Consider the following 22,060-nt stretch of genomic DNA (forward strand, 5'->3'; position numbering starts at 1 on the left):
CCCTTATCTGTTTCAGTCACTTGTAAAAATTCTTTATGAATATGAAATGAATGTTTTCTATGTTAGTTCTGATTCTAAATTATTGTTATTTTGTCCTGGTCTTTCACTTCCCATTCTACTGGCTGGCCACAAGACCTTGTGTTCCCTGCTGCAGCAGCCTGGTTCGAGACACGCCGGACTTCCAGCTGCCAGTCTGGAGTAGTGCAGCTGCCAGGTGGAGTAGTTCTGTCAACAGCGAGCATGTGCTTTCTAAGTTTTATCCTAAAGCATTTTAAGTTGGATCTACCTGTTCAGCAGCAACAGCACTGCAGTGCTCTGACTGAAGTGGGAGACACAGCTTCTGTCACAAACAGCCTGCTACGTGGGCCCAACTCTAGGACAAAAGTACTGTTGTCATTTGTCATTTTCTGATGCACTAATAAACTTCTGGTAGCACGGATCCAGCCATGAGCCGGTTTAAAAAATAAAAAAAATATTTTTTGTATCTTTGGTCACGCGATAGGATGCACACACCCCACCACACATTGTTCCCTTGCCTGCCCTCTCAATTTTACTCGAGTGCTGCCCACTAGTACAACACACGTCCGTCCCGCCTGTCATTAAATGACAGCAACCAGACAAGAATCAGAGGCAGACCGGGCCCCCGGCGGCTGCAGGTCGTGTTTGAGGGCACAAAGTGCATTTCACCACAAGCTCTGGGGCCGGGCCGGGCCGGGCCGGGCAGAGCTACCGGGGGCCTCCTCTCGGGCCCGGCGGGGCTGGGGAACCGGAGGGGCCTCATGGGGTCCAAGCCGCGGGGTAGGCTGCGGCTGCGGCTGCGGCTGCGGCTGAGGCACCGCCCCCACCCGCCCCGCCCGCATCTGCTCCTCCGGCGGCCGCTTCCCGCCTCCGACGTCTCTCCCCTCGCGCGCGGGGCGGCCGTTAACGGTCTCCGCCGGCAGCTCGGAGAGGCCCTTCGGCGCGCCCGCCTCGGGAAGGAGCTGTGGCCGCCTCCCGCCGGCAGCGGGGCGGCTTCTACGAGCGCCCGAGTCCCACCGGCAAGAAGGTGTGACACAGCGCAGCGGACGGCCGAGCGGAGGGGAGAGGCGTTATTGGCGGGGCTGAGGGCGGGGTACCTGCCCCCCCAGGGCCTGCCTCCCGGGGCAGCTGCGGGGGCTTGCTTCAAACCTGATCGGATTTCATGTAGGATCCGTGCTGGGTCTGTGGGGGGGGGAGAAAAAAAAAAAAAAAAAAAAAAAAAAAAAGACAACTGATATGTCCTGGGCTGCATCCTTTGAATTTATGAGGGGGGGGAATAATTTTTAAGGCAGGGTTTTGTTCAATATTTCTTATCGTTCTCTTCTGAAGGGAATGGGAGCTTTGCCACAGATAGGAATAGGAGCAGGATTTAAGCAGGGAATATTTGTGACCAAGACTTCTACTGTGTTCTTCAATAGTAAAAGGCAATAGTTGCAACAGTGCTGTATGGGTGTAAATCGTAATGGCCCAAGGCAAACGCTTACGTCTGATAGTGAAGGGTGAGTAGATAGATGCACAAGCAGATGTGTTTGTTGGAGGAGGGCACGCATATTTGTTGCGTATTTGTTTCTTGGATTATCATTTAATCATTTGGCTTTTCACTGGAAGTACAAGGAAAATTGTGGAAAATATACAGGATTTCAGAGCACCGGCAGCATACATTTTTGATAGGTGGTTTTTTTACACCACCTACCGAAAAGAACTGTAACTGCATCTTTAGTTAGAAATTATTTTAAGATGGTGATTACTTAGGGACAGAATTTACTCCCTAGGTGTGCTGAAGTCATTCTTGGGTATGGATACACATTCCTCAAGAAGTATGGGAGAGTTCATATTTGTTTGCCTCTATTACATTTATCTCCAATGAATTACAAAGTTGGCAGCAGTGCACAAGCTTTGTATTCTTCTCCTCATCTATGTGTACAGTACATGTTATTAGTACTTGATGTCTTAAGGTCTGAAAGGAGTTTGCTGTTCTTTAGGTATTAGCAGTTGGTAACTTCCAATAGCTAGGTTGTCAAATGGGGGAAAAAAATCTGCAGGATTTTAATTGTCAAAGATTTAAGGAAGGTTTGCTTGTATTGGACATAGAATCATAGAATATCTCGAGTTGAAAGGGACCCATAAAGATCATAAAGTCCAACTCCTATGCTTTACTGTTGGTGTGATCATACTCTAGGGTATGTGTAAACAGTGTAAAATCAAGCTAAGGCGGTGGTTAATATCTTGTTACAGCAAGTTAAGTTATTCTAGTAAGTCATGAGACTGTAGATCTCTTTCATTCTTCACACCTTGTGTTAGAGCATATTGGTGGGAGAAGGTAACAAAGAAGTGTAGGTATAGACCTTATAGCTCAGAATTAAATAGCTCCTAAAAACTATATGTTTAGTAAAATAAAAAAAACAAAACCAACTTCTTCAGTCTTTCAAGTAACATTGATGCTTTTTTCTTTTTTAAACAGAAACGTAGCCCTGAAGAGGATGGTTTTTTCTTCAGTAAATTAACATATTCCTGGTTTAGCAGGTGAGAATTTAATAAACTGGTTGTTGATATTCATTGATGCTCACAGAATTATAGAGCACACACTTACATTCCACACCATCATTCTGGCTTGAGCCTGAGCCTAAGCCTGAGCTTGCTGTTAGCTTTTTGTACAAAAATCAAAGTTTATAACTTTTAGAGGTCTTATTCAAATATTTTGTGGAGTGTTGTTTATACATAGTGACAACCATTTTATACGTTATCTAATGGCATTATTTAAAACATCAATATTTTCATAACTAAGCACAATGTTCTTGTTACAATAGACAATATTTTTAGACAATGGGATATAAAAGGCCAAATTAGGCTATCCTTTTTTATTTATTATCTGTCTGTGTAAAGTTTGTCAATAGACAAAAATTAAAAATAAGGTTTCCTTTATACTCCATGTAGCGATACAACAATTTGCTAGATCTCCAGGAACAAATATGCAGTAGTACATTTAAGATATTTTCCAAGTCACCAATTTCATGCTCATTTTCCTCCCTCTTTTATGGCAGGCTGGATGTTATTACTGCAGATCACCTGCTCATAAACACTGATAAGTCCCTCTACTTCTTGGGAAATTTTCCACTCAAAAATAGGAACTGAAAGCTCAACTATATCAAGTCATGCAGCTTCTGGTCACTTCATATTTTGGATGTTATTTCAAACAATTTCATGTGCTATGTCTTGTGACCATTACTCATTTATAACATTTTTCTTTTTTCTTTAAAAATCATTTGAGTCAGACATACACGCTTCAAAAATCTAAAAGTGAGGAAAAAACCCCACATTTTAAGAGTATTGTAACTGCTTCTTGCTTTATTCAATATTATTAATTTTAAGGAAAAACTGAAAGTAGTATTTGCTATTAATAAGCTGAGGCAAAACAATCGGATTGTTTCAAAGATTCAGAGTATTCAGTTGAACTCTGTCCCCATTGAAGTTAGGAGTTCCCCATCAGTATCAAAGTAGCTTTGGTTTTTACCAATCCTTGCATTCTACACCGTAAATATAAATTTTCATTTTTTCTAGAAAGTTATGTAGTGTACTGACTGCAGTGCTTCTATATGACATTTATGTGTTCATTGTGTCACAGTGGTCACCCAAATGTTCAAGCTAGGCTATCCTTTTTATTTTTTAACCAATTCCACAATGTTTAACAAAAGAAGGGGGGGAAAGGATTTTAGTTCTGCTCAGTGAGAGCTTATTTAGCTATGAAATAACTGGATGCAATTAAACTAATATTGTGAACATTAGGTATGTTACCTCTTTCCAATCACAAGCAAACACAATAAATTATGGCTAATATATACTCACTTTAAGTGCTTGCAATCTAAATAAGGAAGTCTCAAATTAGTTGTTACATAATGAACCCATAATGCTATATTATGTTTCTTTAGAATTCATGCAATCTGGAGATTATGGTGCAGAGTGCATTTGGTAGATCTATTTATCCTCTGGCAGCAGCGAGTTTTAGCATTCAGATGAGTTATGCATAACTCAAACAACAGTTCCCACTCAAGTACCAATTGGTCTGCTTTCCTCATCTGCCTCAAAAGCTGGTGCTCTTAGCGAGAAGCTGTGGGGTTTTTGCCTTAATTTATCAGGCATAAGGCAAATTCACTTTTTATTAATGTTATAGCTTCAGTAGATATCTGGGCGGCCCTTGGAGATAGTGAGGTCCACCCCCACCAGAATTTTACAGCCTCCAGAAGAGTGTTTCTGAGTCTTATTTTCTGTCCTGTGATAAACACAACAGCACACACATTAGTCCCAAGCCCAGTGCTGGCACTGACTGGCGCAGGAATGATCTGTGATAGAAAAGGTATTTCATTCCAGATCACAATAGTAAGTGGGTAATGATGCTACGCACATTTGTTTATGAAATATTGTATTTTTCTATAAAGAAATACGGGGTCAGAAACATAGACAGATTCTGACATACAAAGGTTCCTCAGAATTTGCTGTTCAGATGTGACAATCTGCTTGGCTCTTCATACTTCAGGTGAATTTCAGTGTATTTAAGGTGATTCTAAGTATGTTCCACTATTTAGTCTGTAGCCTTTATAGGATTACATATATTATTTTGATTATACAGTTTATTTATAAACACTAAATTATATTGTTAGCTTTTTGAGTTAATAGTTCTGCTTGTTTTGTCTGCTGTATTTTATGCTGTCTAAATTCATTGCTTTCTTTCAGACTAATATCTATAGGCTATAAGAAGCCATTGGAAAGGGATGACCTGTTTGAACTGAATGAAAGTGATTCACCATACAGTGTGTGTCCTAACTTTGAAAAACAATGGAGAAAAGAAATCCAAAAGTCTACCACAGGATTAACGGTAGCTATAATTCTGACAAAAGGCACTATGCTTTTCTAAATTTAAGGAGTCTAGAAGCTGGAGAAGATTTCTAAAATCTTGTTGTTTATTGAACAGCCTACATTTTGTAGATCACAAAGGCCACTCAGTGTTGTGATCAGTGATCTCTAGCGTGGCTATAGGATTTTTCTAAATTAAGGTCAAACTTACTTCTTAGAAAGATACCTAGTTACATTTTAACACTTCAGGTGATACAGAATCTACCCTGACTGATAACAGAATCTACAGTGACTTTTGCTTTGGTGATTAATTACCATCTTTGTCAAAACTGTCCAACTAATTTCTCTCTGAACTTGTCTGTTTCACCGTGTCTTATCTTTGCAGTTGTATTTCAGGTGGGTAGAGAATTCTTACTAGCTTGCTTATCAGTAGACACTGTGGCTTACAGAATGCACAAAACAGGCTTCAGCTTTATTTAATTTTAACAATATTGAATTTTACAGATATTTTGGGGTTTTTGCTTGAGTTACACTGTGTGATTTTCTTGTAAATCCTTGACAGTTTCAGTCACAGTTGTTATTTTGTTGTTGTAGTGCAAGTGCACTAGGAGCTCTGTAATGTTAGGAAATTCACAGGAGAGAGGACCTAACCTGTAAGTCCAGTAAGAGTGTAGCTTTTGGTTTTTATTGACTTACTGAGAGGAGGGCTCCTGCAGAGTCTGACGTTACTGCATCTCTTCAGTATTTTTCTTATCTATTTGTAGATTTACCCTTTCTTCCGCTGATGGTATACACACCAAAACACTTTCTACCAAAGCATTCAAAAGTATTTTTCAATAAGGATAATTTTTAATTCAGATACTGTTTTTATTATCCAAGTAATCTGTAAAAAATATACTGTCCTTGATCACTGTGATAATTAAGAAAGGCTGACTCTTTTTTTTTTTTTTTTGTTTGAGCCCTTGTAAGAATATTTGCAATTGTTTGACCTAAATTCAAACTGAAAAAAAGTAAGAATAGAAGGGTTATTCAACCCTAAACATAAAGTTGCTGTAAGCCTGCTGTAAATGATAATGCATTTATGTTGAAGCTTACCTCTCTAAATTATTTTCTAATTATATTTGGGGATGAATGGGGCAACCCTAGAAATTATATTTATCCTTTCCTGAAATAATATTAGCCAGGGTAAATAAAACCAGAATTCATTCCTTACCCCAAAACTTTTCTTCTGACTGTAGGAAATGGGCTTTTTCAGATTGGAAATACAGTGATGGCTTTAGATGGACACTCTAATATTACATATTTTATATTTGTAAATGTAGGTAAAATTAAAAAATATTTTTTTCTCTTAATTCTGTACATATTTTTGTTATCTTGCAGGCTTCTTGCATCAAAAGAGTGCTATTTAAGAAAACGAGTTTCCATAAACCATCTTTGATTTTGCCATTATGGCAAACATTTAAATTTTTATTGATTAAAGTTGCATTTCTGAAAGTTACAGCTGACATTCTGGGTTTCATGAGTCCACAAATAATGAAGTAAATTTTTAATGTGTTTCACTTCATATTCAGAGAGTAACACTAATGATAAAGCTAAAGGGTTACCAATATCAAAACCAAACTAAGCAACGGCTTAGACATGTAAAGATTTTATTCATGCTCCCTCTGCGCCAGTGATTATCTGAAAATGATCTAATGAGGAAAAGCTCAAAGAGATCAGGAATTTCTTAGCCAAAGGACTGAGACAAAACCGGTAGAAGTTCAATTCCTCAATATTGTATTTAAATATTTCATATACTTAAATATAAAATCAAATGTTAAGAAAAATGGAGTGCCAGGATATTTAATTTCCCTACTTTTTGTCAATATTTTTCTCTCTCTATTTTTAAAAAACCCACTTAAATATATAATAATATCTACAGCTTCAGCATTTAATGGAAAACTGCAATGATGCTGTTGTTATCATGTTATAGCTACCGTGAGGTTGATGGAAGTGGTTTTTAGAAATTGTGCTTACCATAGAGGTGTTAAGAATTTATCAAATACCTGTGTGTTTATAAAGAAAAAAGTTAATGAACAGAATTTTTGTTAACCTCCGAACTATAATCTATTTGAAGACATCACAGTTGCTGGTTATTTAAGATAACCTTTTACTAACAGAAAAATAAGAATTTTCCTCTAGATTTTTTTTCTCACTTTCGTGGTTGGTAGTTGCAATCTTTCTAAGCACAAATATCTAGTTAATTTTTTTTTTCTTTTATGCCATTCTTTATTTCTACTCCATTGTCAGTGAAGTCGGCAATAGCACATTCATGTCTAGAATAGTATTTGAGAATTGTTTCTAAGCTAACAAATTGGGAAACACAGATAAGACCTGCCTTTTTTTTAACATCATATTTCTTTGTGACCTTCCACCATATCTGGATCCAAAATGGACTTAGTTAAAGAAGTTGCCAGTATGTCAGTTTATTGAACTTTTTATTGTCTGTTGTTGCCTTAATGCACAAAAATTAAAATTTATTTTCCTTCATTTTCAGAGCAATGATAATGGTCAGTGAAAATCATCCTAGTTCATATGGGAGTGGATATGGCTATGCTATTGCCCTGTTTTTTGTAGTTCTCTCACAAACTCTTCTCCATCAGTTACACCAGAATAACAACATGCTTACTGCGGTCAAAATCGAGACTGCAGTTGTTGGCCTGATATACAAAAAGGTAATCATGTATTCTTCTACTTTTCTTTCAAAACAAAAACTAAAATAAACACACAGTGTTAAAAGACAATATGCTTACCAGTATGATCAGAACCCAGGATGTTATACACTGGTGACAGGCTAACAGATTGACTTTATATTTTGATAATTATTTATAATAATTTGGAATTTCAGTAGTATTTCTATTATAAGACTCTAATCCTGAAATTACATACTTTTGTCAGCCACCTGTACAGCCATAATACTGGAGATATATGTAGAAACTGAACTCTTCCTATTTTGATTATGGGTTATGTTCCTAAATTTACTGAATGAACTGGGAGAACTTCTTTGGTCGGATGTCCAGGGAAAAGCAAGGGTATACACAATCAGTGTTTTTACTATATAGTAGTAGTGAATATGAGAAGCTGAAGTTTGCCACATTGTCTCCTTTGGAGCTTGAAATTTCTCCTCTGATTTAGTGAAACTGATTTTCTGTTGAGTTGAATACCCAGTAGGTTTGCTGTTTTTCAGATGTTTAAAAAGATGGCTAGCTGCTGTGGAAATCTATCTATAACTTATTCCACCTTTAATAAGATATGCTGAGGTGGTAGCATTATTAGCTACAATAAATGCAGGTGCTAATAATGTAGAAGTAATAGTAGCTGTCTGACCTGCAAACCAAAAATGTAGGTGAGATGCAGCAGCTACATATACACTTAGATCCCTACTGTGATATGAGAGAGAAGAAATACAAAGGACAATAAAATAATTCTGTCTAACAAGATGCAAACCTTTGTTCTATATGAATAAGACTCAAAACATTAAAGAGGCCATTAATTAGTATTTTAGAAATGTGAGATGCAGAAGAGCCTGAGTATAGTGTAGGAGTGAGAAGAATTTCTGTGTTTCTTTCATTGATTTTTTCAATAACAATGTATTAATCAGTAACAGAGAAAACTTCCTTCCTAACTCCTGTATATGTACATATATATGTATACAGTGTTTTATATCCATATGGTGTTACATACATATACATATATGTGAGTATATTGTAATTGAGTCTGTATTTACCTGCTTAGTGATTTTGAAGATTAAAACCATATTATCATTCCTGAACACCCTGGGGACTGGAAGCCTGTTAAGATTTTAAGAAGAAAAATAAAAAGGACAAAAATTGAAATACACTCTTAAGATATTTTAGGGGAAAAATGTTATGTTAGTGTATTTAATCCTTTGTCCTATCTAATGATTTTTTTTTTTACTACATATATATCTGAAAAAGGTATAACTGTGGTGCTATTATGTTTTTCAGCAAGGTAAAAATAGCATAAAATATACTTATTGCCTACAGTACACTACATATTTTACTTGCCAAAATTTTTTCTCATTCAAAAATGAAAACACTGCTGTCTTTTAACCAGAAAAGCCAAATGAGGTATTTGGATCAACGAGTCAAGCTACTAAGTGAAATGTTACATGGAATAAAGGTAATGCCACAACTAACAAGGGTTTTGGCTTTTTTGTTAGGTTGTAAAGTTAGAAAGTAAGTTATTTAAAAAACTAAGGTTTTATGAGTAATATTTCAGCTGATAAAGATAAAAGTTTAAAGAGAAAATGTTTTAACATAATGTGCTTAAATTGTTTTTGGAAAATATTTACTGGTTTGATTTGAAAAATGTACTATTCATGATGAATTAATTTTACTACCATATTTTTAATGAAAATGTAAAATACATTAATAGATGTCTGAAAACCTTTAGCAGAGTGAAATTTTAGCATAGAAGAAAAGCACTTTTAAAAGTTGTCTCATTTTTGTTATTTATCCTGTTTTGAAATAAACCAGCTCATCATTTATGATACATAAGGGACAAATTGAAATCTGAAGAATTAAGAGTGACTAGAGTATATCTTCCAGAAGAAAAACTTAATTTAGAGTTATCTCAGTTCTTGCTTTCATTTGTAAAACATTCAAATTTTTGTAGTTTGGCATTACTGGATATTTGAAAATTAAATTTGGAGCTTAAGCTTATTTTCTGAAGCATAGTCACTGCTTTTTTGTTTTATTAAAATATGTTTGTTTGATTTTCTAGATCCTCAAACTTTATGCATGGGAACCTGCATATCAAAGGAAGATCGTGAGCATTAGAGAACGTGAAGTGGATGTTTTGAAGTCATCTGGGTATCTGACAACTTACTCCATGCTAATATTGACGTGTATTCCTTTTATGGTTTGTTTATAAAAATATCAATTCATGCAGGACTGTTTCTCATGTTCCCTATTGCTTTAGTAACTGAATGGTTCACAAATGTTGCCTCACAGTATCTCAAAACTTAGATTTATCAATTCAATATATTTGCATTCTCAGGTTCTAATAGTATGTATATGAACAGAAAGATTATGAATTGAGCAAGATTTTAAAGACCTCTATTAGAAAGTCAGAAACCAAATCCAAAGCTTCTGAATCTCTTTTCACTGTTTTAATCATACTGTTTCTATTGCACAGAAATCAACTACCTTCTTAATACTCCTCCTTTTTCAAGTTTTAAGGGAATGCATTTTTGATCTGTAATTTTTAGCTATCCCTTCTCAAACACTAAATCTCTAAATACATGAAAAAGGAAAAAAACAAAAGAATATGAACCAAATTCATCCTAGCCTTATTTCAGTGGAATTCTATCAGGAATGCATTCAGGTCTTTGGATCTTTAAATCCCTCTGTTAAACTCCATTAGAAAGTAAATGGAGACTTCAAGGCCTTGTGACAACTGGTTAAGGGATCAGGAGGACAAACAGTGTTCTCCTCCATCCTTCCTGTTGCAGGGAATGATGAGGGAAGAAACAGGAAAAGCCAGCAGATCAATACCTGCCTCCAAGCCTGGTGTCACCAGCAGAATTTTAGATTTTTATGATCATGGGTCAGTCTACACAACACCAGACCTGCTGGCAACAGATGGTGTATACGTGTCTCAAAGCAGGAAAAGGATCTTTGCACAGGAGTTAGCAGAGCTTATTGAAAGAATGTTAAACTAGACTTGAAGAAGATAACAGATAAAACCAGGCTCACTAGAGATAATCCTGGGGGCAGCATGCCAATGTTTGAGGTACAGTGTGCTAGTGAGGTCCTTTGGTCTGCCATCTCAGTGGAGGTGGGGGATGGAGATGCATGTGCAGCAAAGATGCAAGGGTTATTGATGTGTTAGAGACCACGGAAGCACCTGAGAACAGTCACATAGGAATTAGGGCTTCTCCCCCCAAAAAGGTGGCCCAACTGAAGTACATCTACACCAAAGCACACAACATGGGCAACAAATGGGAGGAGTTGGAAGCCATTGTGCAGCAGGAAAACTATGATGTAGTTGCCATCGGGGAAATGTGGTGGGATAACTCACACAACTGGAGTGCTGCAATGGATAGCTATAAACCCTTCAGAAGGGATAGGCAAGGAAGGAGAGGAGGTGAGATAGCCCTTTATGTTAGGGAGTGTTTTGACTGTCTAGAGCCTGGTGATGGTGATGAAAGGGTCAAGTATTTATGGGTAAGAATCAGGGGAAAGGCCAACAGGGCAGATATCATGGTAGGAGTTTGTTATAGACCACCCAACCAGGCAGACAGATGAAATATTCTATAAGCAGCTGGGAGAAGTTTTACAATCTCTAGCCCTTGTTCTCGTGGGGGGACTTCAACTTACCAGATGTCTGCTGGAAATACAATACAATGGAAACAGTCTAGGATGTTCCTGGAGTGTGTGGAAGATAACTTCCTGACATAGTTGGTGAGTGAGCCAGCTAGGGAAGGCACCTCGCTGGGTCTGTTGTTTGCGAACAGAGAAAGACTTGGGGGTCATGTGATGGTTAGAGGCCATCTTGGGCATAGCGGTCATGAAACAATAGAGGTTTTGATTCTCAGAGAAGTAAGGAGGGGGGTCAGCAGAACTGCTACATTGGACTTCGGATGGCAGACTTTGGCCTGTTCAGGAGACTGGTTGACAGAGTCCCTTGGGAGGCAGTCCTGAAGGGCAAAGGAGTCCAGGAAGGCTGGACATTCTTCAAGAATGAAGTCTTAAATGCACAGGAGCAGGCTGTCTCCATGTGCTGAAAGATGAGCCAGTGGGGAAGAACTTGGCTGAACAGAGATCTTTGGCTGAAGCTCAGGGGGAAAAAAAGAGAGTTTATGAATTTTGGAAGAAGAGGCAGGCAACTCAGGATGACTACCTACCAGGGTGTTGTAAGGTTATGCAGGGAGAAAATTAGAGAGGCCAAAGCCCAACTAGAACTTCAACTGGCTACTGCCGTAAAAGACAATAAAAAATGTTTCTATAAATACATTAGCAATAAAAGGAGGGCTAAGGAGAATCTCCGTCCTTTATTGGATGCAGGGGGAAGCATAGTGACAAAGGCTGAGAAAAAGGCTGAGGTACTTAATGCCTTCTTTACCTCAGTCTTTAACTGTAAGACCAGTTAGTCTTGGGGTACCCAGGCCTCTGAGTGGAAGACAGGGACACGGAGCAGAATGAAGCCTCCATAATCTAAGGGAAATGGTTAGCGACCTGCTACACCACTCAGACACACACAAGTCTATAGGGCTGGATGGCATCCACCCAAGGGTACTGAGGGAGGTGGTAGAAGTGCTCACCAAGCCACTTTCCACCATTTATCAGCAGTCCTGGCTAACTGGGGAGGTCACAGTTGACTGGAGGTTAGCAAATGTGATGCCCATCTACAAGAAGGGCCAGAAGGGGGATCTGGGGAACTACAGGCCCATCAGTCTCACCTAAGTGCCAAGGAAGGTTATGGAGCAGATCATCTTGAGTGTCATCATGTGGCACGTACAGGACAACCAGGTGGTCAGGCCCAACCAGCGTGGGTGCGTGAAAGTCGGGTCCTGCTTGACTAACCTGATCTCCTTCTATGACAAGATGACATGCTTAGTGGATGAGGGAAAGGCTGTGGATGTTGTTTACCTGGACTTTAGTAAAGCCTTTGACCCCATTTCCCACAGCATTTTCCTGGAGAAATTGGTTGCTCATGGCTTGGACATGCGTACCCTTAGCTGGATAAAAGTTGGCTGGATGGCCGAGCACAAAGTGTGGTGGTGAATGGAGTTAAATACTGTTGGCAGCCGGTCACAAGTGGTGTTCCCCAGGCCTCAGTATTGGGGCCAGTTCTGTTTAACATCTTTATCAATGATCTGGACAAGGGGATTGAGTGCACCTCAGTAAGTTTGCAGACAATACCAAGCTGGGCAGGACTGTTGATCTGTTTGAGTGAAGGAAGGCTCTACAGAGGGATCTGGACAGGCTGGATCAATGGGACAAGGCCAATCATATGAGTTTCAACAAGGCCAAGTGCTGGGTCCTGCACTTCGGTCACAACAACCCCGTGTAATGCTATGGGCTTGGCAAAGAGTGGCTGGAAAGCTGCCCAGCAGAGAAAGGACCTGGGAGTGCTGGCCAACAGCTGGCTGACTATGAGCCAGCAGTGTGCCCAGGTGGCCAAGAGGGCCAACAGCATCCTGCCTTGTATCAGAAATAGTGTGGCCAGCAGGAACAGGGAGGTGATCATTCCCCTGTACTCAGCACCGGTGAGGCCACACCTCGAGTACTGTGTTCACTTTTGGGGCCCCTCACTACAAGAAAGACCTTGAGGTGCTGGAGCTCATCCAAAGAAGAGCAATGAAGCTGGTGAAGGGTCTAGACAACAAGTCTTATGAGGAGCGGCTGAGGGAGCTGGGGCTGTTCAGTTTAGAGAAGAGGAGGCTGAGGGGAGACCTTATTGCTCTCTACAAATACCTGAAAGGAGATTGTAGCGAGGTGGGGCTCGGTCTCTTCTCCCATGTAACAAGTGATAGGATGAGAGAACATAGCCTCAAGTTGTGTCAGGGGAGGTTTAGATTGGATGTTAGGAAATACTTCTTCACTGAAAGGGTTGTCAAGCATTGGAACAGGCTGCCCAGGGAAGTGGTTGAGTCACCATCCCTGGAGGTATTTAAAAGAGGTGTAGATGTGGTGCTTGCGGACATGGTTTAGTAGTGGCCTTGGCAGCGTTAGATTAATGGTTGGACTCAATGATCTTAAAGGTCTTTTCCAACCTAAATGATTCTATGGCTCAAACTGGAACCTTTGTTAGGGATAAATGATCACCATTAACTTCAGTTGCACAAACTGACATCTTCTAGTGCTTAACTCACAATATGTAAGAGGTGAAGAGGAAAATTCCCTAGGAATAGTGTAAAGGAAGATTAAGGCTATCCTTCAGTCCGTAACCTTGATAATAACTGAAATATTTGAAGCAGTGAGTGAGAAAATTTCGAAGTTTGAATTAAACACAGTGAAATAATCAACTTACTATTTAGGACTTTCTTAGGAGTCCTACTTTATGACTAGTTTAGTTTAGGACTTCTAGTTTAGTTTAGGACTCCTAAACTCAACGAAAGGCAGAAGCAACCCCCATATGACAGGTTGTTAAATTTAGGCTTTTCTGGGTAATCCTGAAGGCTTGAATATGTGTTGCATAAGATGCCAGCTTATTCTCTGATGACTACTGACTAGATTTTTGAAAAAAATTCCAAGTGGTTAAAATAAAAATATCTGCAGTAAATAATTCTACCTGATGTCCAATCTCATAGCAATAGCAAGAAGAAAGAAAAAAAAGCAGTGAATTTCCTGAAACATCATGTTTGTGTGTTTTCAAAATGAAGAAATCAATTCCTGAGATGGGAAAGTTATTTCATGTAGTTTCACATGTATGTGGTTGGGTCAAACACAGTAGCCATGTTTTTTGCTCACTAAAATTATAGTATTCCTGCACTCGGTATTGCAGCTATGCAATAATTTCCATGTGCAGCAGTTACAGAGTCCCTGTTTATACATGAGCAGAAATGTGATCCTACACCTTTCAAATGCAAACAAAAATAGTATCTGTGTATAAATTTTAGTTATAATGTGATTTTGCTTCTGGATGTATCTTTTCCTTTTTTTTTATTTAAAAGGTCTCATTGGCTACATTTGGAGTCTTCTTTTATCTGGACAAAGAGACTGTTTTAACAGCAACTAAAGTTTTTGCATCTATTTCTTTATTTAACATTTTGTGACTGCCTTTGTTTGATTTACCATCTGTGATCTCTGCTGTAGCCCAGGTAAACATATTATGAACAAGTTCTTTAAAAGGCTGATGTTTATACTCAGTCAAGTTTCATCTATTTCTAGGGGTGATTAAGTAATTTAATTATTATAAGTTACATTTTATTAAGATGAAACTGCACAGTATTTGTATGGAATGAGAAGCATGCAGGCTGTTTAAACGGTGTCTCAGTCATTTAAGTAGAATGAAAATTGGGTAGCAAACCTAATTGTGACTGAGATTTCTGTTTCTTGCCTTTGTTCTTTCAGTGGACTGGACTCAATTTCTGGTCATACTCTTTCATCTTCTTCATAGTCCACCAAAGATAAAGTATGAACTATTTGGGCAGCACATGTTTAAACCACCCAGCCATTGTTATATATTGGAGTCCGTGACGCCAAGTTGGGGAGACCCATTGTGGACTCTACAATACTGTTTTTCTCAAGTCACCACTGAAGGAATTAAAGAAAAAATGGAGTAGAGATGCTGAGGGTACCATATCAGCCACCTTCAGTCCTAAGGGTACACCAGTAGGGTTACCATATGAGTTGGGAACTTCTTACTTTTAAGACTCTATTATGGGTATATTATATGAGCTGCTCATGAATGTACTCTGTCACAGCTTGTACACAACTCAGCTTTTTGTAAGGAAGGGGACCGCTGTGAGCAGATGCTCATCCTGATTTGATTTCATTTATGGTTAGCATACTGTAAGATCAAAACCTTTTATTTTCCTAAGGTTTACTTCTAATAGCTTAAAAATTAGCACACGCGTTAAGCTCTTCTTACTTTGTTGCGGCACAGTGATGGACATCTCATAATGCACTCACAGTAAAACGTTGTCTTTCTTCATTATAAGAAGAGAGAGTTATTCTGTGTGATTTCTTAAAAAACAAACAAACAAAAAACCTAGTATTTTCACCACAGGTTTATGAAAACAAACTAATTGAGTAAGAGGAGCCAGACTTTCAAGGATTAACAATATATTCTAACATTGGATAGGTCAAGCATGCTCTGTTACTTTATAACTACCAAGCAGTAGATCCTCAGGAAAAAAAATACACATTTTTGTGACTTTAGATTGTTTAGTACTTCAAGAAAAAAATTTTATATACCTGAACACCTTTTTTGTCTGTCTTCAAATAAGACAAGGAATATGTCTTTCCCTATTATCTAGAACTTTTAAAATATTATTTAAAAATATAGGGAGCACAGGCATGTTATAAACATTATATATATAAAAGAAATATAACATATTATATATATATATGTTCATCTTGCAGACAAAAGCTTCTCTGAGCTGTTTAGAGGATTTTCTGTGTGCTGAGGATGTTAACCCTGAGGATGTCAATACAAACTGCAGTGGAAGTAAGCAGCAGTTACTGATTTTTAATTGGTCATGAGTTTATATGGGTGATCATTAAGAAACTCAACTGAGGGGATGGATTAGCAACTCTCTGCTCATTTTTCTTTACTACAACAGATCATGCTGTTGGGTTTATTGGTGCTTCTTTCCGCTGGGAAAAAAACGGCCTGCCAGTCTTAAAGAAGTAAGATATTGTTAAAAGATTTTTATGAGCTTCTTTGGCAGAATGTGATGTCTGTAGAGAATTTGTTCAGGTTTAATGTATTCTGATTCAGACTAGTTCATGATGTTACATATCAAAAAGAATATAAGTTATTGTTCCAGAGTATCACATGTGATCAGTGTGCTATGGAAAGTCAAATCTGACCTGTTCTCCCTGATGCTTCAACAGGAACCACGTAAAAGTACATGTTCCCCAACATAGCACTGTATAAGTGCTATGGGAAGCCAGTGCTCTTCACTCCCTCTTCACTCTGTCTTCATTTGTTCTTTCCTGCCACCTCCCCCCTCAGATCACACAAGGGAGATTTAACTGCAATATCAATTTTTCCTGAATTGCATTTTGTGGAGCATTAACTGGCAAGATGCCCTTTTGTCAGTATAGCATTTTATATTGCCTAAAAGTAAGCTAGGGTAGTTTATGCAGCCTTGCATTGAATATTGATCTTAAAATTGGGCTGTGGCTTTCTTTGCAAAGAACAAACAAACAAAAAGTTTGGTTTTCTGACAGTGGTCTCTCTTGCCTGAAACCACCCCTGTTTTTGTCATTTCTTTACAAGGTATTTCTTAGGTGTAAATTCAGCTATGCTCAAACTGCTATGCGATGAACACATTGGAGAGTTAGTAAGGAAATGGAGTAATGAAATGCTGGAGTGGAATGTAGAACCTATTTGATAAGCTCTATACAGCTGTTAAATTTTACTAAGACAGTTGAAGAGGTTACAACCCACCCAGTCTAACCATCTCACTACACTGTCTATCCTATTCCTCTCAGGGCTGGGGGGATCACTTCCCATAACATGGCATTGAGCATCCACATCTCAGCCACCATAGCCTGCAATATAGTATCCAGGTATGAGCTGCCTTCAGCATCACATACAGACTTCATTAAAGTCTGGTATAGTCCCTGGGCACAGTCTTTCTCTACCTCATTTGTGCTCCAAGCTCCATTCTGAAGAGACTATGCTTATCTTAGCATAAGGCCTTCAAATCAGAACACAGTTAGATCCAGGTAGCATAGCGTACAGACACAACAAGTGGCTCTCCTTATATGCTAAAGTTTATGAGTACATATTGTACTTATCTGCATATTTTGCTGTCAAAATTAGGAAGGGCAGTTTTTATTTACCCAAACAGCTATTTTTTTCCTTAAGAGGGATCACGCATTGGCTACATAAGAAGTCTAGCAGTTGATTGTCAGAGTAAGATGGAACATGAACCACAGGCCTGAGAAGAATACGATAAGACTATTTATTGGTTAGACTGTCTCCCATTTGATTTTATTCTGACCAGATGAAAGCACAACCTCTTAATTTGCAGACAAATACATTTATACTTAAACTCATTACTGGAATTTTCTCAATGGTACATAGTCAAAAGACGTGCAAACTGAAGTACTAATTTCTCGTCATTTTGAGGGTAAAATAGAGTATTTCTTTCTTACAGTGACCACAACCTATACATGATGGAGTATTTACAAAGAGGATAACTAAATTGTCTTCCTCAATATTTCCAGCTTGAGTGTCAGCATTCCTGAAGGCTCTTTAGTTGCTGTTGTGGGACAGGTTGGATCTGGAAAGTCATCTTTCCTTTCTGCTGTTCTTAGAGAAATGAAGAAACTTGAAGGAACAGTTCAGAGAAAAGTAAGATTGTCTGTCCGCGTCCCCCTGCTCTGTCCACTCCTCAATACCTAAATTAAGCAGAATTGCTTTTGAAAGTGCAGTTTTTCCTCCTCAACTATTTATGGTTGTAGAAATACTGGCAAGGGTAGCTTCAGCTTCTTAAATCTTAAAAGTAACACAGTGACGCTTTGTTAACAGTGTAACAATTTCTCTTTCTTTTTTTTCAACCTAAGTGATTGCAAAACTGTTTTCTTTTTTTTTTTTTTTTATAATCTATGTAATTCAGTGCAAAAATCATGAATGTCTAAGTCATATATTGAGCCTAAACATCTAATGGTTGCTGGTTTTAAACAGCTGTACAAACATGATGCACTTGGAGTGGTTATAAACTGTTGTAGAAGATGGTCATCTTTCTTGCAATGGCTTATGGCTAGAGAAGATAAAGGATATGGAAATAGAGGCAAAGCTGAACTTTAGGCAGAGATAGAATTAACGTGCTGGGTCTCCTAGTGATAGGAAACCCTGTAGCTTAACTTGTCTTGTAGTTACACAGAGCAATGAAAGTCCCCATCACAGAATAGTGTTTAGGGAAGTTTTTTATAGGTTATAGATATGGAGGAAGTTAACTTCTGATGGCAGACTACAGTGCTTGAGCCAATAAATATCAATGGATAAACACGATATCGGTTAATCTGGTTGCAAGTGTATGTGACAATGTTAAAGAAGTGTCTCAGCCTTGAAAATAAGTGTTGAACAGGAATCCACTCCTGTCGAAATCTAGTACAGTATCCTGTCGCTGTTGGGGGGTCGGGGAAGAGTATGAAGTTGAGGTGTTCTGAATCTGGGAATTAATGGGAAAAAGATCAGCTCTGTAGAATCTAATAAGGAAGGCATATACCCAACAATTGTGTCTATACTATCAATTTGTTGTAAAATTAATAGATTTTCATTGGACATGTAGCTTAATGTAAGAAAAAATCTAAGAGCATTTCCAGTTATCGTTCCTATTCTGTTACCTTAATTTCTAATGGCTGACACACTCCACAGCATATTATGTAATAATACAATCAAACTGTATTTTCATATATACCTAATACAGAACCATTTTTCTGCATATAAATCTTACAGTGGATGCCTGTTTCTCACTGAGATCTTTTCCTGAAAGACTGCTCAGTGTATGTCCCAGCTCTGTCAGTTTTATTCAAAGTATGGGCTCTTATAATAATTGTAGGCAAGCTGTTATACAGGAATATACAACAGATTGTTTTTATTACCTGACTTAGTAAAAATTTTAACAGTTTAGTAATGTCTAAGTTTTGGGAGTAATTACTGGTTACTTTGAGGTAAAGCTGGAATTTCAAATGTATTTTTAAATGCTATTTTTGATGTTCAGAAAGCCCAAGTGAAAAAATTGTTTCCAATTCTTTTTAGGGTTCAGTGGCATATGTTTCTCAGCAGGCTTGGATTCAAAATGACAGTTTACAGGAAAATATTCTCTTTGGTGCAAATCTAAACAGGCCATACTACGAACTTGTTTTAGAGTCTTGTGCTTTACTGCCAGATTTGGAATAGTTACCAAATGGAGGCCAAGGAGAGATTGGAGAAAGGGTGAGAATTTGAGGTGTCAGAAATTATGCAGTAATTTAAGTTAGGGCTTTTATGTTTTTATAGTTTACATTGATGACTAAGCAGTGCTCAGCCAAGTACACCTAGCCCATCTCCCTACTTAGTTTATTTACTATGAACTTAACTTTTATTTAAGCTCTGAACTCTTATTAATTTTTAAAATGGCTCTTTTCTATACAGAAGTTTGTCAGCCCTGTTCTTTTCTCCAGGGGTTTCCTCTATACTGTAAAAATGCCTGTATGACAGTAAATAAAAGTTATTTTTTAATTATCTGAAGTACCTTGCATTTCCCCATTTTGGAGTGGGAATTAATCAACAGAGCCCAAACTTTACTCTACTTGAAAATCCAAATGTTACCTTTCTATTTTCATATCTAGTATAAAATTTACTTTGATTACCTGAAAAAATAATGATGAGACTGAGTGTGATACACTGGTCTTTTTTAGTATTTCATATTTAAATGTGGAATATTTTGGCTATCTTTCTTAGGCTGTCAATATAAGTGGAGGGCAGAAGCAGAGGGTGAGTCTTGCTAGAGCTGTGTACAGCAATGCTGACTTGTATCTTCTGGATGACCCACTATCTGCTGTAGATGTACATGTTGGGAAACATCTTTTTGAGAAGCTAATTGGCCCTTCAGGTCTGCTAAAAAGCAAGGTGAAGTAGGACGGCTTCCTTTCAATTTGCGGATGAACTGCTTTGTACAATACAACAGACACAGTAAAAGTCACAGTCGTTCTGCAAAAGCTCATCTCTTACCCAGTGTGTTGATGAAAATTATTCTGAATAAAGAGGCTAAATAAAAAGCAAGCTGATTGTGCCAATTTGAAGCCTATTGGGTAGAGAGGACAGACTGAAAAAAAGGTTGAGACATGGTCTGACCTGGGAGTCTGAAAGTTTCATGTAATATTTGCTCATTTCTTCTTTACTGGCCGTTTTTGAGAAGTGCTGTGATCTGCATATAGAAGGCAAGGTGGACCCCTTTGTGGTCGCTCTTGATGCCTCACTGCAGTAAATAGGTTATAGCCAGCATAGGTTATAGAAAGAAAGGCTTGCTATTGAACAAAGAAATTCCGAGGGGAAAGTGCAATCAGGAGGAATAGACTTTTCCATTTTAAAACTGTTCATGTGGGAAGGTAAGATAGCTTATAAAAAAGCTCAGTGTTACGAATTTGTACAGATTATTCCCACTGGCTGATGCCTGTAAAACACATGTATTACTATGAAATACATACTATTATGAATATGTTACTTACCATAAAGTAAATGTTTTTCACTTTCCCACTCTCCCTTCTCCCTTTTCTTATTTGCTCCGTGGGTTGTGAGTATTTGGCAGAAGCAAGGACTCTAGTAATGGTAGACTTGTAAACAGATTTTAATATTGAGACTATCAAACTGCTACAAAATTCATGTAGTATATTAAAAGCTGTAGTATCTACCTCTTCTCTTTTCAACCTAATCTAAACCATTCCTGAGCAGAAGATACACTTTAAGGAACAGGTAAGTACAAGTAATAGCAAGTAGCTATAAACATAAATTTTGACATTACAATCAGCAATTAAGAGAGTAATGTAGTAAAGTAGGCAATAAATAATAATAAAGTAGACAAATGAGCAAAATTCCAGAAAAAAATCCATTATCTCATTTGAGCTATCAAAATATAATCTCTACTTTTAATATATGCTTTATATTTATATGGTAAAATGGAAAACATTGTGTTTCAGACTCGTATATTGGTGACTCATAACCTGACGCTCCTGCCTCACACTGATCTTATAATAGTAATGGAAGAGGGCAGAATAAGTCAAATGAGGACCTACCAAGAACTCATTTCAAAGAGAGCTAATTTTGCTGACCTTATTAAAGTCTTCAGTACAGAGCATACAAGTGGAGAGACAACCCTAATGGAAGGTGAGATTTGTATACTGTGGTTGCTTAATGTTTTTTCCCTTTTCATTCAAGCATCTCAAAATATTCCTCCTCCACTTCCTAGAAACAAATAGACTAATTGCTGGAAAATGTAGAGCATTCCTGTCTATGTTTTGGTATAGAACTATAGGTTATAAACTGAAAAAAAATTCAGGCTTTAATGTCTTGAGATTGAATGGTTTACTTTTTCAACTAATGAATGTATGATAAAGCTGCCTTATGCAGTTGTTTTCTATTTTTACATACTGTATTATCTCTGATTCTGCTAAGGATTTATCACCCAATAAATAACTTACAAACATTTCAAATTAATCTTGTAGTGTCAATGATTATGTCCTGTTTTATATTGGATGCTTCGCATTTCCATCACCTTAGACTGCTGTAATCATGGAGTACGGTAGAAGGAGTAGGAGAATATGGTCCATTTGCAGGAGAAAAAAAAAGAAGAAACTTTTAATACTCTTATGAAATACTTCCAGCCAACAAGTAGACAGCATATAAAAACAAGTACTGCAGGTATCTTAGAAAAGCATACTTACAAATCATTCACATGGATGGATTGGGACTCAACTTTCTTCTGTACCAGAGTTGTTCAATGTGTGCTCTTTACAGTTGTGGG

The 22,060-nt window shown here is 37.9% G+C and overlaps 1 pseudogene; it reads left to right on the forward strand.

The window, feature by feature from the left end:
* Positions 1 to 240: 240 nt before the first annotated feature.
* Positions 241 to 22,060, forward strand: part of LOC126048814 (multidrug resistance-associated protein 1-like) — a 37,667-nt pseudogene continuing 15,847 nt past the window's right edge.

Source organism: Accipiter gentilis, chromosome 21 (genome assembly GCF_929443795.1).
Source record: "Accipiter gentilis chromosome 21, bAccGen1.1, whole genome shotgun sequence".
Lineage (NCBI taxonomy): Eukaryota > Metazoa > Chordata > Aves > Accipitriformes > Accipitridae > Astur > Astur gentilis.